General features: G+C 41.7%; 1 protein-coding gene across 1 annotated transcript in view; it reads left to right on the top strand.

Moving 5' to 3' along the window:
• Window positions 1-17,588, top strand: part of WIPF1 (WAS/WASL interacting protein family member 1) — a 136,841-nt gene that overhangs the window by 9,981 nt on the left and 109,272 nt on the right. The window lies entirely within an intron of this gene.

Genomic DNA, 17,588 nt, shown 5'->3' with positions numbered 1-17,588 from the left:
GAGTTCCACTCTATTTCTCTTTTTATTGCCTGAGATTGCATGAGATGTCTAATCTTTAAGTGATTTTCTTATTAAATTACGGGTGAAACATAGAATAGTCTCTTTCTTTACTGAGCAGAACCAAGGTTAATGTTGCCTTAAGATGTGAATTGTACAGCTGGAAAACCTCCTTTAGGTTCAAAACGCAGTAAATCCTGGTGAAGATAAAGCAAGACAGTGTTCAAATGGAGCTACTCCCCATGGAGTTTGCTGGGCTGGGCCTCTGGCTTCTGGACAGTCCAGGGTTAGGAGAGTAGATGTCTGTCCTTAGTATTATCTGACTCAAGTAAGTTTTAGAAGTGAGAAAACCCAACTGACTTGGTTTATAGCAGAATTTAGTGAGAGGGGAAGAAGAGAGCAATGGCCACTTTCCGTAAAGAACAGTGTATCTGAAAACCCTGCTTCTGGGAGTCTTTTTCAGGCAGCTTGGCCTAGAGCCCTTGCCATATTGACCTTGAGTTCACAGTGGCTAGGCGAGCCTCAAAGCTCTTGCCAGATGCTGGGATGAGCTTCAAGCCCTACCTGGAAAAGGCTCAGGCGGTCTGTCCAGGCCTCACTGCAGGGGTGCTTGCATCATCCAGCAACCTGGTCAAGACTGCAACTTCTGTGGTCAGAACCACAGGAGCTCGACATTTCTGCTGACAAGGGAAACTGCAGGTGACCTTTATACCTGCATAACAATGATCTGGGGATCCCCAAAGGCAAAGAGTGGCAAGCAGGTGAGCCATGATAAATACCAATAAAGACAGAAGGCAAGGGTGGAAGGGGCAGGAGCTGTGCCCCCCGCCTTGGGGCTGTCCTGCCTGAGAACCAGCCTAGAGGGGGCTATAAAGTACCTTTGGCCTGGGGCTGATTTCAGCTCTGGTCTTGCTTGATCCCACCCATGGAAAGAGCATTTGGGGGAATTGAAACTCTAAGGGCAGAGAAAAAAACATGAGAGGAATTCCCCACAAACCCTACAGACCTTCCCAGTCCTCGAAAGTGTGCACCATACCTTGCCTCATACATTCTCTGGACTGTCACAGGAAGAAGATGCTTCATTCCTTCCCTTCCTTCAGATCCCACAAAACTGTCAGCCTGGTGGCAATTTCTCTGCTGGGAGTTTATCTCATCATCTTTTCATGCCCAGAGAAGGACAAAATTAAAAAGCTCGGGGAAAGCAGAAGGTTAAGCATAACCAACACCATTCTTCAGACCAATCTGATGTTGGGAGATTTTCAGAAACAGACCCTGTTCACCAGCTCCATGGGCCCTTTCCAACATCAGATCCATGGGTCACTGTTCTTGGTTGTGGAGCAACAAGATTTCTTTTGTTTTTCTGATATGACCCAGTATCCTTCTAGAATTTAGAAAGAAAGCAGAGGCACAGCTGGAATTCACATATAGGAAGTTTCTGATTCCCATGCCTGTGATCTCTCTGCCTTGTCCTTGGCTAGATAGATAGTTTACATGGTACTTCTTGTCTTTGAGTTGCTTTGCCAGTGCCAACCAGTCTCTTGTGATAACAGACCCTTGTAGCATGTGCGGGCTTGGGCTCCTGCCTCTCAGCTGCCCCTCTTCCTCCTTGAACCTGGATGGCATGGAAAGTGGCATCAGCTTTCCCTCAGTGGTCAGTGAGTATGGAGGAGTCTTTCATTGGCCAGGTGCCGGCTGGGGGCAGAAGGGCCCCAACTTCTCCCGAGCAGACGGTCCAAGCTCCAGCATAAACTAATGAATTCTCACGAAACCAGTAAAGGCTTGCTTTGAGGAACTAGAAGGCAAGGCATTCTGTAAGTGACCCTGTTGCATAAGATGACCAGGGGAGTTCCTCTTTTTCTCCACTCATGAGGTATTCAAAACGGCTCATGGCAGTAAAACTGCAAATAAATGCATTCCTAATTTAGAGGCCCCAGGCACAGAACCTTGCACTGTGTAGATTCAGAGGGCTAGGAATACAGAAGAGGGTGGGTCTTGACAACTCTTCCCAGAACTGAAATATTTTAGAAGAGAAAATTTGAATTTAAGAGGCTAAAAATAAGTGAGTGCAAGTGATTTAGAGTTTAAACAATAACAAAAAGAAGCCTGCTCAGAGTAGAGCCTCATTCCTACATGTGAATGATACACGCGAAGGAGGAGAAGGTAACACTGGGAAAGAAATCTCTGTGAGCAGAATTTTCTTTGCAGAAAATACACCATATAAAGAAGCATTGTCTCAGCCAGTGTTTTGAAATCTTTTTTGACCATGACCTGCAGTAATAAATGCATTTTTCATTGAGATCCAGTGTGCATAGGCACATATACACAGAAAACAGAAACAAAAGCTTTATAAAATTACATAAGAATTAATCTTAGCAAATGCAGCAGACTTTCTATTATATTTTATTTAAAAAGAAGAACTGGTTGCAAGCCATTAAATTGATTTGAAGGCCAAAGAATGGGTAACGATCTGCAGTTTGAAAAACACTGATTTAAACACATGTATTAGGTATGTGGAAACCAACCTCATTGTGAGTCTGACAGATCCCTGCACAAAGAGATCAGGTCGCAGAGGCTTCATGTTCCTAGAGCAGGTTTTCCTCACTTTTCCATTCACTACAAGTGACGAAAAGGAAGAGCCTATTACAGGTATTCATTCAGGGTTGCATTCCTAGTGCCATGTCTCATATATAATATGCATTCAATGAATGTTTATGGAAAGATTGTTTTAGTTTATTAAGCTGCTGAAATGGCTTTTAAAAAAGGAATTTATTAAGTTGCAAGTTTACTGTTCTAAGGCCATGAAAATGTCCAAATTCAGGCACCATCAAGAGGTTACCTTCACTCCAGAAAAGCTGATGTCATCCAGAACAGCTCTATCAGCTGGGAAGTCACATGGCTGGTGTATGCTGGGGCCTCTGGGTTCTGGACACCTCTCTCAGCTGGAAAAACACACAGCAACCTCTGCTAGTTTTCTCTCATCATTTCATAACGCTTCCCTAGGGGTGCCCTCTTTCTGCATCTCCAAAGGTCTCTGGCTATGTGGGCTCTGTTGGTTCTGAGGTTTTTCCAAAACGGTTCCCTCTTAAAGGGCTCCAGTAAGCAACCCCACCTTGAATGGGTGGAGACACATCTCCATGGAAACCATCTAGTCAAAAGTTACCACCCACAGTTGGGTGGGTCACAACTCCATGGAAACAAAGAGATCCCACCCAGCAATATTGAATGAGGATTAAAGAACATGGCTTTTCTGGGGTACACAGTAGCTTCAAACTGGTACGAAGACCATGCTACCTAATCAATACTTGCAACTAGGCTAGCAATAATCCTAATTTTCTATGGTAGTATTGTTAATAAAACATAACTTGAAGGGCACATTAAAGCGGTTGCTGCAGAATGTGGGGCAGGACAGATAAACGAAGACCCAGAGACATTCAGGTTAGGTAGCAGTACTACCAAATTCCATCCAAAGGCGGGTTTTAGGTCCTCCGCCTTTAAATAGTTGAGGTTTGTCTGGTTTGGGTTGTAAGCACCACTGTTCTGGTCAGCCCACAGGTGGGCCCTGGAACAACTTGCTCTGACTCTTCTCTGGAAGATGAGAAGTCATAGCTATTGAAGTAAACCCCAACTCTCGCCGCCTAGAGAACACATGAAAGCAAATTCTAACTTTCCACCACAGTTCAATAGAAACTGAGCTGAGTTTTACCATTTGGGTCAGCAGTTCAAGATGATTATTCAGGCTATTAAAATATTAGACAAGAAATTAATTATGGGAGTTTGAGCAGTTTGTGATTCACAAATCACATTGTCCAAACTACATATTGGAAGGAGTGCCACTGAAGGAGTGGAAAGGGGAAGCTTATATAGGACAAATGTTGGAAGGAAGCAAGTGAGGAAGTGTCCTGATTAGCTGATGTTGTTTCCATTTTACATAGAGGATTCTTACGAAGTGGGGAGCAGATGTACATTCATTAGTATGGTATGTTCAATTTGATAAACTTTCTCTCCTAACTGAAACTGGTTTATCACCAGATGTTGCTTATCTGCAGTCCCATAGGGTGCGTTTCATTGTTCTATTTTCTTGGAAAGCCCTTGCAGATCAATTGTTTCTGTCTTCTGGAAAATCCTTTCTCAGAAAAAGGTCCCCACAGGCAATGCCCAATGCAGGCAGTCATTTTATTTTACTTAAGTTTAAATCACCCCAAATTTCTGTGTGGCAGGCTTCTGTAGAGAAGAGTGTTCTTGCAGACCATTTTCTGTTGGATCATAAGTGAAGTCTTTGTTTCAAGTTTTGGACCAACCCAGCACTGATGGGTCATTGAGACTGCAAAGTGACCTAGAGGCGGAGAAAACCCTGGCATGGGTCCCAGTGCCTGAGCCTCTGAGCTGGGCTTCTTGTAAGCAAGCTCTGTTCTGATTGTCCGGCCCCAAGTACTGGCCTTCAGCTCCCAGGCCTGTTGGTCCAGACCCCAACTTGCCATCCTGCTGTTATACTAAATCCTTCTTTCAAGCAGTTCTACTGTGTAGGGGGACTGGGGGTGTTTGCACGGAGGAAAGGGAAGGATAGTACATGACTTGAGAAAATTATCCTTGTAAGATCCTTTTACTCCGTATGAGGTCATGACACCCAAAGAGCTAAACTAAGGAGAAACTTCTAAAAGTGGACAAATTTAAACTCAAATTGATTGCTGGACATTTTAAACATTTGTTCAAGTTTATCTATCTCAGAGAAAATAGTTGGAGGAAACTGAAATGAGAATAATATGCACTCTTCGGGAGATTCCCTGGGACCTAGCTACAGAGAGGCCTTAGGCTCTGGGGAATAAGTGGGTGTGTGAAGGCTTAACAGGGAGGTAGGCCCATCTAACAGACCCTTTATCTGTGTTCCAATAATCTGCTTCATGATTGATGACTGAGATAAAAAACACACTTGAATAAGACCAAAGCTAAATGCCAAAGAGCATCAGTTAAGAAAGGCAATGCCTGAGCCAGGGTACCCTGCGTTCTAGCTCCATCTCTCCCACTTTTTGGGTGACTGTGGGCCTCAGTTTCCTAATGCATAAATTAGAGGGGTTGGAGATGCTCCCTCTAACTCCAGCTCAAATATTGCGGCTTTCTTTGGCCTGAGCAGCATTTTCTGGCAGAAAAGAGAGTCTGCCCAGAGCTTCCTTCTGAGGCAGCCAGTGAGTACATTCTTTCCTGTGCCCGCATATGGAAGCAATTTCGTGATTATACAAGCACTTGTGCTGCTGAGCTCAACTGAAACAGAGGAGCTCGGCAGTGGTAAGTGGAAAAAAGAGAAAAAACCTGCATGCTTTTTCCTGTGTTTTCCTACCACTGTGCACTTTCCTATCTGGAATCCCTCACATGACTTGTGTTTCCATGCTATGTCAGGGGTGTGCCAGCGGATTTGGGGTTATTTCACAGATAAAATCATGATAAAAATAAAATGAGTGTGGAGCTAGCTATTCTTCCCTAAGGCCAAAGCCTCTCTTCTTTCCTCTTTGGGAGGTTTTGAGGTTGGGGGTCTGGGGGAGGAGCATGAATTCCTGAGTTTTGCTTCGACATTTATTGTATTCTTACTCTCTTTGCTCTTAAAATGAGGTGCCTTTAAGTTTCTTTGTAAAGATGAACTGGGAAACGCCAGCCAAGAGTGTTGAAGGGGAGAATGTTATATTAGTTGTTCATGTGCCTTTTTGGTGGTTGTCTGGTTGCGCTTGCAACCTGGGGCAGCCAGACATTCATTTCTGAATGCAGGAGGTCAGAACAGCAGCTTTTTCTAGAATACAACCCTGTTCATGAGCTTCCTCTGGTCCTAATCCCTCATAAATATGATCCCAAGGATCTTATTTCCTCCCACCCTCTTCAGTCCTGGCCTTATGGGGAAAGAAGATTACTGAAGAGGACCATTGATAGAAAAATGCTTTTTGTTCCCCTTTTCATCTGTTTCTAACTTCTACTGCTTAATCTGCCAATGAGTTTAAATTTTCTTAAAATATTGACTTTGTAAAGCCAGGGATATTGTTCCTGGAAATGGCAGGGATATTCTTTCTGGAAGTGAAATCTGAGTAATGAGGGGCCTATAAGCATTTTAACAACATTTGTTAAATGCATTGCATAATGTTCTCATAAAGATATGGGGTGTCCATCCTATAAGTACCTTATAGAAAATCTCTCAAAATCAAGAGAGATTTTGCTGACAGACTCTTAGCAAAGACCACATTCTTTTTTTGTTTTGTTTGTGGGTCTGTAATACAGAGCCTTCTGGTGGAAGCAGCCCTCTTATTCCATTTGAGAGAGCATGTTTATGCCTCTGGTTTGCTTCATCTGGGGTTAGTTCTGTGTAGGACTAGAAAGCAAACATGTCATGAAGATAGAAACACTTAATCAGAACCTCACATGTTCGTTTGCCTAATTCAGGATGCTCAGATTAGCTCTTCTGGCAGCTAGTCTGGTTGGAATTCTATACATAGATTTCCCCTGATGCTTTCTTGCCTGTTTGAAAGCAGCTAAACTTTGCCACTCTGTAGAACCATAATCAGAAATTTTCATTTTAAGCCCCATCTCTAGACTCTGGATAGAGTCTTTCCAAGGCTGGTCAAGACAAGTTAAGCTGACCTGCTTCCTGTCCTCTAGTACTGACAATCTGAAATGCCAGCTGAGGAGAAAAGTGACTGAATTCAAGTGGATTCCTGCCATTAGAGTGTAGAGTCTTGGGGTATGCTTAGGTGCTCTTTGGCCAGTGGGATGCAGGTCCATGCTCTCCTGAGATGAAGGAAGACAGTTCTCTTCATTTGCTCATTTCCTCCAGATTTCTTCCTGCCCAGGGCAACACCTTGTCCTGCCTCTGACATTTAAGGCAGTCACACCCACCTAGACCCTTGCACCCACTGACAGTTGAGTTGAACTCAGTTCTCTAATGCAGAGCCTTCTACCCTCTTCATTTCTCTGCAGCCTATTTTGCCTCATCTGTTCATTCAACAGACGTTTACTAAGTACTTAGTATTGAGGCTTGCTTATAGCAGGTCCCTGTCCCCAGGAGTTTACATTCTACTAGGGAGAAACAGATAGTAAACAAATAATTACTTAGATAAATTAAGATAGGCCTAAACAGAGATGGTTATTGGATGCAAAATTTATATTTTGGGTAGTGCATTTCCTAATTTAATTTGTGTGGTCTGTTTAGTCAAACACCATAAGTACATGGAATCTTGAATAGGGTGAGAGATTTTATTGGTTTGTCCAGGTTACTGTGATGCCCCAATAAATCCCAGAGTAATCTGAGCAGTGAATAAAGAAGTATTTGCAAAGTCCCCTTGGGGGACTGGGGAAAAAGGAGGGAATATTCAACTTCCACATTTGGAGAATTTCTTATGTTCTCTCAAGCAATGGGGACAACCAAATCAATAGACAGAGCCCTCAGTCTTGGGGTTCACCCTTATGAAACTTATTCCTTCAAAGGTTAGGCTAGGCCTACTCAAAATTATGCCTATGATTTGTATATATGTTATCCTATACAGTAAAAAAAGTTAAAAAAATAAACTGGGCCTAAGAGTCACCCCCAGAGAACCTCTTTTGTTGCTCAGATGTGGCCTCTCTCTTTAAACCAACTTGGGAGGTAAACTCACTGCCCTCCCCCCTCTGTGGGACATGACTCCCAGGGGTGTAAATCTCCCTGGCAGTGTGGGACAGAAATACCAGAATGAGCCAGGACCCGGCATCAAGGGATTGAGAAAGCCTTCTTAACCAAAATGAGACAAGTTTCCAGTGGCTGAGAGATTTCAGAGTCAAGAGGTTATCCTGGAGGTTATTCTTATGCATTATATAGATACTCCTTTTTAGTTTATGGCGTATTGGAGTGGATGGAGGGAAGTACCTGAAACACTTGAGCTGTGTTCTAGTAGCCTTGATTCTTGAAGATGACTGTATAAAGATATAAAGTTTACAGTGTGACCGTGAAAAGACTGTGCTGATGCTCCTTTTATCCAGAGTATGGACAGATGAATAAAAAATAAATAAATAAACAATAGGGGACAAAAGGTAAAATAAATTGGGTAGATGGAACTACTAGTGACCAATGAGAGGAAGGGATAAGGTGTATGGTATGTATGCATTTTTTCTTTTTATTTGTTGTTCTGGAGTGATGCAAATGTTCTAAAAAACGATCATGGTGATGAATACACAACTATGTGATGATATTGTGAGCCACTGGTTGTACACCATGTATGGAATATGTATGTGTGAAGATTTCTTAATTAAAAAAAAAAGATAGACTCATTAAAAAAAAGCTAACAGGATGATGGAATAAAGAATGATAAGAATACTGCTGAGATAAAGTAGTCAAGGAAAGCTTATCTGAGGAAGTAAAGTGAGAGTTGAGATATAAATGACAAGGAGCCAGACATGATAACTGGGGAAGTGTGTATTAGACAGAGAGAATGTCAAGTGCAAAGGTCCCGAGGTGCGAACAAGCTGGACAAACTTCAGAGAGAAGGGAGAGTTTGGCTGTGGGGAGAGGGATAAGGAGTGAAGTTAGAGATATAGAAAGGGCCAGGTACCTGTAAGGACTTTACTCTGATTTTAATAGAGTTCTAGCCAGTGGAATGAAATAATCTGATTTATGTTTTCGTAAAATCACCCTAGCTTCAGTCTCTCTGACCTAATGGCTTCACACCTAACTCATGCCCACTTGTTCCTTCAGGTTCTTTCTCATCTCTACCTGCCAATCTCTGGCTTCCTCCTCAGGCCCTCCCATTCTGGCTGCCAATTCAGGCCCATAACCTCCTCTGTCCCTGCACCAATTGATTAGCTGGGCTTTGGGATTCAAACAATGGCTGCATCAGTCTGCTCTGAGCTGTACCACCACCATGAGGCAGTGAAGAAAGTGAGATCCTTATTAGTCTGTGAGACAGGCACTGAGCCCCTCTTGACTTCATTGCCACATCAGTTAAGGTGCTCTCCAGCTCTAAGTCTTGGTGATTTTGTGCCCCTGCCACAATTAACAATGATAATCAACTGCTTGCTCTTTGCAAAGCTTTACATATTGTTGTAGTTTGCTAGCTGCTGGAATGCAACACATCAGAGATGGATTGGCTTTTAATAAAAGGGGATTTATTTTGCTAGTTCTTCAGAGGAAAGGCAGCTAACTTTCATCTGAGGTTCTTTCTTATGTGGGAAGGCTCAAGGTGATCTCTGCTGGCCTTCTCTCCAGGCCTCTGGGTTCCAACAGCTTTCTCTGGGGTGATTCCTTTCTGCATCTCCAAAGGCCTGGGCTGAACTGCTTGTGCTGAGATGAGGTATGCTGAGCTGCTTGGGCTGTGCTATGTTGAACTCTCTCATTTAAGCACCAGCCAGTTAGATCAAACATTATTCATTACAGTAGGCACACCTCTTAGCTGACTGCAGATGTAATGAGCAACAGATGAGGTTCACATACCATTGGCTTATGTCCATAGCAACAGAACTAGGTGCCTTCACCTGGCCAAGTTGACAACTGACTCTAACTACCACACCTGTGTATCATCCTTAGTCCTCTCAAACACAAATGAGATTGGCACTATTGTTATTCTCATTTTTTAGAGTGGTAGAAACTGAGGAACAGAGATGTTAAGTAGCTTGTTCAGAATCACAGCTAGGGCTTGCTTGAGTCAGGATTAAGCATAGACAGTCTGGTACAGTTCCACCCCTGAGCTCTTATTCACTATACTTCTGCCACACCTGCTGTGGGACTGGCTTTTATTCTCACCCCTGACAGTACTGAGCTAGGTGCCTTTTCCAGATTGCTCAGCCGCAGTGCAGTCCTCCTGAGGAGCACCAGATCCTCCCTGCTGACACCTTTTGCCCCTAGCAGTTAGCAGTTAAGGTGGGATCATATCTCAAGCAGATCAAGTAAGATGCCAAGTTAAGATGGCATCTCCAACAGTCAATTCAATGCCGAGTATCCTTTCCAGTATGGACCCAATGATCCTTTTCTAGCCTAGATGGAAAAACTTCCGCTTTGGGGACATTGACTACATGCCAAATAATATTCAGTAATAATAATAGTAAGTAGGAAATGTTCATAGAGTGCTTACTATGTGTCTGGTTCTCTTCTATTATTCTCATTCTACAGATGAAGAAAACGAAGCACAAAGAGGTTAGGTAGCCTGCTTATGGTCACAGAGCTGATAAGTAGCAGAACCAGGAATTGAACCAGGCAGTCTGGCTCCAGAGGCCATTTAGAGTACACTTCTTTATATAGAGGAAAAATTCCACCACCTCCCTCCCCTGCCTCCACATACATGCACATGCTTTCCATGTGTTGGTCTGTCTTCCAAACCTGGTAGCTACAGAATGGTCTAATATTATTGACCCAAGTCAGACCTATAAATATATGAAGACAGTTATCACATCTCTCTAGTTCCAAAGTAACATGCCAACCACACTCTCAGGGAACATGTCTACTGGATCTCCTGCCTCCCAGAAAATTACAAAAAGTACTTTATGATTTACCATCCAGATTCAGACACGTGTGAGAGGCAAGATAACACTATTAATAAATATACTGGGACAATAGACCTCAACAGAGACTGTTCTGGCAAACCAGGATGTGGTTCATACTACCCTCAGGCCACAGTAGAAATGTCACTCCTTCGATGCCTTCTGAAGATTGCATTCATGTGGGTTGTGGGAGAGTTGAGCCAACTAGAGATGCATTAATGATAGGAAATCATTAGGAGCCTGCTGTTCGTCATTCATATTGCAGTGGAAAGGTATTGGACATAAAATCATGTCCCACATTTGCTGATGTGATCCTGGCTGTATCTCCTACCCTGGCTTCTCAGTTTATCTGCAAAATGAGAGGCTGATAATCTGGAAGTCCTTTCCAATTCTAAAACTTTGCCCCTAGATCAATCTTCCCTACACAAGCAGAATTCTCACTTTGAAGCCACTAACATAGAACTTGGAGTTTTTAATCCATTTTCCTCCAGTTTAGCAGCTCTTCCAAGAATATTTGTCAAACTGTAGAGATAGGTTTTTAGAGTGCCAGCAAGATACTCTTACCTTGCCTGCTGTTTGGGACATCAGTGAAATTGTCCTGAACACTGAGTGTCTTCTTTAAATAATGTTTTTCAAAGGAAACATCCATGAATTTTGTTGAAAAAACAAACTGTCTCCACTGAAATTACCTATTAACTTATTGAGAAATTTTTTGAAATTCTTTTTTTTTTACCTTTTATGTTTCTTAAAACCTGTATATGTGCAATACGTTCAGTGTGTTTTTACATAATTTATCTCATTAGATCCTCAAAATGTCTGTATGAAGTGGTCATCTCCGTTTTCCACATATTGGATTTGAGACCCAAAAAGGTGAAATGACTTGTTGAAGGACACGTGGCTGGTTTGGTGGTAGGATTGCAACTTGTGTCTGCAGGATCCTTATCTAATAGTTTTCCGTTGTTCTTGTTGTTTTAAGGAGAACTGTGTTTTTGTTTTGTTTTGTTTTTCTAAATGGAAGCAAAACTTCTCTGGTTAAGTGGGGTGTACCTACCTTCTGTGGTACTTTTTGAGGGACTTCTTGAAACCTCCAGGGCCCATAGAACATGGTTTGAATAATTGTACACTTTTCCAAGATACTCTGACACTGTTTTGCCCATTTCGAGGAAATAAGATGTTTATGGAATTCTGCACAGTTTCATCCTACGTGAACTTGTCACATTTCATAAACTCCAGGGTGTTTCTAAGTTACTTGGTCAAACCATCATGGGCTTGTTAATTTGTATGAACATGGTTTTTTCCAAGAGCATCATTTCCCCCCTTTTCTTTTCTCTTCTCCAGAACCCTGCAGCTCAGTTTGGACTCTCTCCACCACCCTATTTCCTCATTTTGCCCAGTCCTACCTGTACTTCTAACAGAATCTCAGATGCTTTCTGGATATCACTCGCCTGTTGTTTTGTTTTCTTAATGCTGCCCTGTAAGCAATATACCAGAAATAGAATGGCTTCTATTTATTTATTTATTTATTTTAATACATGGGCAGGCACCAGGAATCAAATCCGGGTCTCCAGCATGGCAGGTGAGAATTCTGCCCCTGATGGAATGTCTTTTAAAAGGGGAAATTTATTAAGTTGCAAGTTTACTGTTCTAAGGCTATAAAAATGTCTGAATTCCTGGAAAGATACCTTGATTCAGGAAAGGCCAGTGTGTCCACCACAGTTCTGTCAGTCGAGAAGGCATGTGGCTGGGCTCCGCTGGGACCTTTGACTTCTGGTTTCAAACAGCTTCCCTGGGTGCATTTTCTTTCTGCATTTCCAAATGTCTGGGTCTTGTATTGGCTCTGTCACTTCTGCTCTCCAAGTATTTGCGTCTGAGTTTTCTCCCTTTTAAAGGACTCAAATAAACTAATCAAGGTCCACCTTGAAGGGGTGAAGTCACATGTCCATCTAATCAAAAGACCACACTATAATTGGGTGTGTCACATCTCCACGGAAACAGTCCAGTCAAAGTTTCCACCTAAACAATAGGTCTGGCCTGTGAGATTGGATCAGGATTGAAACATGGTTTTTCTGGGATACATAATAGTTTGAAACTATCGCACTTGTCTTCTTCATTCGTCCACGTACCCAAAAACACTTATTAAATAAATAGTTACTAAATGAAATAATGTGCAAAGGCCCAGCAAACTGACTAGCACAACAGGAGAATTAGTCCTTATCCTTACTGTTTAAGCACAGTGACCTCCTCATTTCCTATGACTGAAATGACTGGGTTGACCAAGATTATCTCCCAGGTTCCCTACCAGTGCTAAAATTCACGGCTCCTGTTCCAGCCTTTCCTCTTCCCTACAAGGTAAAAAATTGGGTACTTGGCTAATGTGCACTGTCTGTGTATCACATACTGTTCTCTTTCAGAAATCTGAACCCTTTACCAGAGGTTATGCCACAGAAGAAGAAAAGTTGGAGAAAAATTTCCCATTCTCTGAGGTTGCTGGATCTCTGGGGAGCTGCAAAAGTGGCACTATTCAAAGAGCACCCTTATCTCAGGAGGGAAAAAAAGGATTGAAATACATCCCATTTTTTAAGTCTGACTTTTGCTGTCTTGCAGCAGTAAAGGGATTCACGTTCAGTTTACCAGCTGACAGCACATTGGTGTTTATTCTTAAGGTTCTGTTTCTCTCCTCTCATGTCTAAAGCTTTGCAAGCACTAGGAACTGATCCTTCCCTTTCTAAACATGCAAAATTTGAGCTGCCAGATCATTCCTAAATCCACTTATTTGCTTTAAATCTCCATCAAATAAAATTTATGACTTGGAACCAATTTTATGTGAGACATGATATATTCCAAAAAATACATTGATAATTTTACCCTCAATACAGTATTCAGAAAATTCAAAGCATTAATGCAGTATAAACTGTTAAAAACATTCTTGGCTTTTATTATTATTTTTATTTTTACAAAAGACAGATATTTTGCTTTGACAAATTTTTATAATAGCCCTTTTTCTTGCTAAAAGGACAGCACTTATTAGAAGTAGCAAACCAAGCCAGTGTAAAGTTAGCAGTCTGTCTTCTCGCTCTGCAGATGTACATATTAATGTAAATGTCTAAAACTTGGAGTTTTCCAAATAATCTAGCCATATCTTAGATTATGCAATAGTGTGTGTCAGCTGTCTCCATGGAGAGTTCAATACAATGCATATGTGTATGTGTGTAATTTGTTGGATGCCTGGGTTAAAGGAATGGGTAGCTAACTGTTTATTTTATTTCTGCTAGTCCACTGACAAGAAGTCGTTAGGCAGCACGTGTAAAAATTTGTCATTATATTCTTTGGGTGATGACAGATTTTTCACATTAACTGAACATTTGCTGTCCAGCCCAGCTAAGCCAGGATACCCACCTGGTCCCCACTCATTCAGTGTTCCCGTCTCCTTTGAGCACAGCAGCCCTTTGCCCTCTTCTACAACTGCCAGATCTACGCTGCTGGTGAGTAGGAGGAAATGGAACAGCAGGGATGGGTTGGCCACAGGCTAGTTTCCATTCATGTGTTAATGTTCACATCCCATCTTTGTTTGGACTCCTTACCTTTAATGTCAGACCTGGAACCACTTTTTAAAATAAAAGTAGGAAAATCTTTTCATTGGAAAATGTCTTAAAATGAAAGAAAATGGCAGAGGAAAAAATGTGATCTATTACGAATGGAAGCTGGTGGTATGAGTTCCTCTATTTCCTTTGGTTTTGCTGCTATTTTCTTGTATCTCCCTGTTAGAAATATTGATGTGTCTTTTGCTGAAGTTAATTTTGTGCAATAATTCCTTATTTCCTTCTATTCATATTTTTAAGTACAATTGCATATTGCTGTGTAACAAAACACCACAAACTGTAGTGGCTTAAAACATCAATCATTTTACTTGCTTACAGTTCTGCAGTCTGGGCTAGGCTCGGCTTGGCAGCTGTTCTCTGATCTTGCCTGGTTAGATAGTGGGGTAAGTGAAGTAGGACCTGGCTGAGAAGCAGGGGTGACTGGACTTCTTTCTCCATGTGGTCTCCGGGCCTCTCTGTCTCCTCCCTCTTTATGTGGTCTCCGCACGTGGTCTCTTCAGCGGGATTGTTGGACTACTAACATGATGGCTATGATCACAAAAGCAGAAGGTACTAGACTTTTTTAAAGCTCAGGGCCAGAACTGGCGGGGTATTATTTCTGCAGTGTTCTGTTGGTTAAGGAAAATCATAGGTGCAGCCTGCATGCAAGGGGAGGGACTATTCAGTGTGTGAATACCAGAATGCATGATTCATTGGAGGCTGTCAATGGGACAGGCTACCACACTGTCATTCTACAATCAACTGATATTTATTGAATGCATGTGAATGCGCTAGGCACTGAGAATACAATGGTGATCAAGCTGAGCATGGTCCCTGCCTTCATGGAGCTTAGGGCCTATGGGGAGCATAGCTGAGTGATCAGGAAATTTCGACGGCAAAACTGATGAGTGCTGGGACGGTAGGAGTGCTCAGTGCCCTGGTAACACTTTGGGAAGGGTAGGTAACCTGGGCCTGGATTTTTAAGAAGGAGAGGGGCCATCATCCTTATAAAAAATGGTCAGAAGGGGTTACTGGCAGTGAAACAGCATGCCCCCAGGCCAAGAGACGAGAGAAAACATGGCCCTTTCATGGTCTGAAAGAAGTTGTGTGTGTCTGGAGATCAGAGCATAGAGAGTAGAGTTGTGTGAATGTGTTTGGTGTGGGAGAAAAGAGGTTGCATCTAGGGTTTGCATGGTAAAAGGCCTGAGAGTAAGCAGGAGCCTCATCATGTGTTAAGTGAACCATCTTAAGAAGATTGGTCTTGATCCCAGTCATGATGGGAAGTGGATTTTCAGCAAATCTATCTTCAGAGAGATCACACTGGCTGCAGCAGCTTGAGACTGTAGGGGGCTGGGCCTGGAGACCCCCAGGAGACTGTTGCAGAAGTCAGGACAAGAGATGGTGGTGGATGGCCAGTGCATGGAGCTCAGGGCATGGATTCCAGAGATACTAGAAAGTAGAATCCATTGACTTGTTGATGACTTATTGGTTATGGAGGTGAGCGAGGAAAGAGGCCATGGTGACCCTCAGGTTTTTAGCATGCACAGCTGGTGATGATCACTTTCACTGCAGTAGGGTATCCCAAAGAATGGGGCCGAAGTCCCAAAGAGAGCCAATTTGGATGTCCCGTGCTTGATTCTGTAGAACGTAACCCACTACAAACTCTTTTTAGACTACTATGTTGTGAAATACTTCCGTGCTTCTTAACTTCTGCTTATGATTTCCACACCTCTATACTGTAATTTTTCCCATTATGCTTTTCTCCTGCCCTCCCAGGGAGGAGACTGGAATGTCAGGGATGTCAGTTTCTTGAACCTTTCATTTTGAGGACTATAGATTGAAAACACTAGAGATGGAGAATTAGATTTGGAGTTGCAGGTTGCAGAGTGCAACTCAGATCACAAGGTTGAGAATTGTAAATGTGAGGGATTTTGTAGAGAAATTGGAAAAGGGGGAAAAGAATAAGCCAGTAGAAGAAAGTTAATAACTGAAGACAGAATAAACACGAGAAAAGAATTAGCAATCTGAGGAGGAAAGGAAAAAAGAGAAGAGAATAGCAAAAACAAAGTGAAAGATGGCTCCTCAGGCTATAGCCTTTGTCAGGGAAGATAATAGAACCTTTGTTATTTTGTGCCTCCGTTTTACATCTGCATACTAAAAATTTAAAAAGTAAAGTAAACTTTTTTTTTTCTGAAAGCCTCAGTGAGCAGAAATGGGACCTTCAGATAGGCTCTTCTTGTTATAGACAGAGAAGAAAATGAGCAATTAACACACCAAGGTAAGTTCTAGTTCTTTTGTTGAAGAAAAGGAACCTTAGAAAGGAAAAGGACATACAAACAGTTAAAGCAAATTTTTAAAAAATTGAGTAGAATACTTTGTCTATTCCCAAGTGATCTGACAGAGAAATATCTGTAGCCTGAGAGGATGGAGAAAGAGCATGTCCCCATTATCAATTTTTAATAAACATAAATGGTATAATAAATTATGCATGGAGGAATGGTATAAAGCATTAAACAATGAAGGATAAATAATTTAGATGATTAAAAATTGCCTCTGTCATATGTTTGAATTTGTTCTTCAAGGAAATAGGGGAGGATTTTTAAAGTAGGATTTTTTAGTCCTTGACAGTCTGCTAAGAGAGTTGGTGAATGTAAAAATCCTGATTTTCCACTGTCCTGCATCCTGTGTTTTCTCTTATAAATACATGAGTAAGACCTTGCATGGAGGTGGTATTCTATCAGGGTGATCGATGGTGGAGGTGCTGCCCATTCTCTTGAAGGGTGCAACTCAAAATTTCTCTTCACGTGTACAGAGGAACTTTGTCTGGGGTCAGGAGTAGAGTGAACTCTGTTTCTTACACAGTCTTAGACTTCCAAGATTTCCAGGTAAAAGGTAGTGCCCTTGCGTATTCACTACCTCAGGTAAACTTCTATTTCTATACCAAAATTAGAGTAGCTAATGGATTACAACCAAAGAATTGTCAGCAAAGGATAATCCCTTTTTGTGGGTCACTCAACCTCTAGTTTAGGGAAGCCAGGTTCATCAAAAGCACTATATGTATATTTTTAAAAAAAATATTTTTATTGACACATCTTCACATACATACATTCTATCCATGATGTACAATCAGTGGCTCATAGTATTATCACATAGTTGTGTATTTCATCATCATGATAATTTTTTAGAACATTTGTATCACTCCAGAAAAACAAAAAGAAAAAAGAAAAAATTCATATATACCATACCACTTACCCCTCCCTCTCATTGACCGCTGGTATTTCCATCTACCGATTTATTTTACGCTTTGTCCCATTATTTATTTATTATTTATTTTGGGGTGCATGGTCCAGAAATCAAACCCAGGTCTCCCGCATGAAAGGTGGGCATTCTAACCACTATTGTTTATTTTTTTACCCATATATATTTTTTGCTTGTTTTGTTTTTAACTTCTTTTTATTGTTATAACATAACATAAATAGAAAGCAAAGAAAGGAAAAAGCAATAATTTTCAAAGCACTCTTAACGAGTAGTTACAGA

The sequence above is a fragment of the Tamandua tetradactyla genome, chromosome 3, assembly GCF_023851605.1.
Source record: "Tamandua tetradactyla isolate mTamTet1 chromosome 3, mTamTet1.pri, whole genome shotgun sequence".
Lineage (NCBI taxonomy): Eukaryota > Metazoa > Chordata > Mammalia > Pilosa > Myrmecophagidae > Tamandua > Tamandua tetradactyla.
This window is presented reverse-complemented; position numbering and strand designations above follow the sequence as displayed.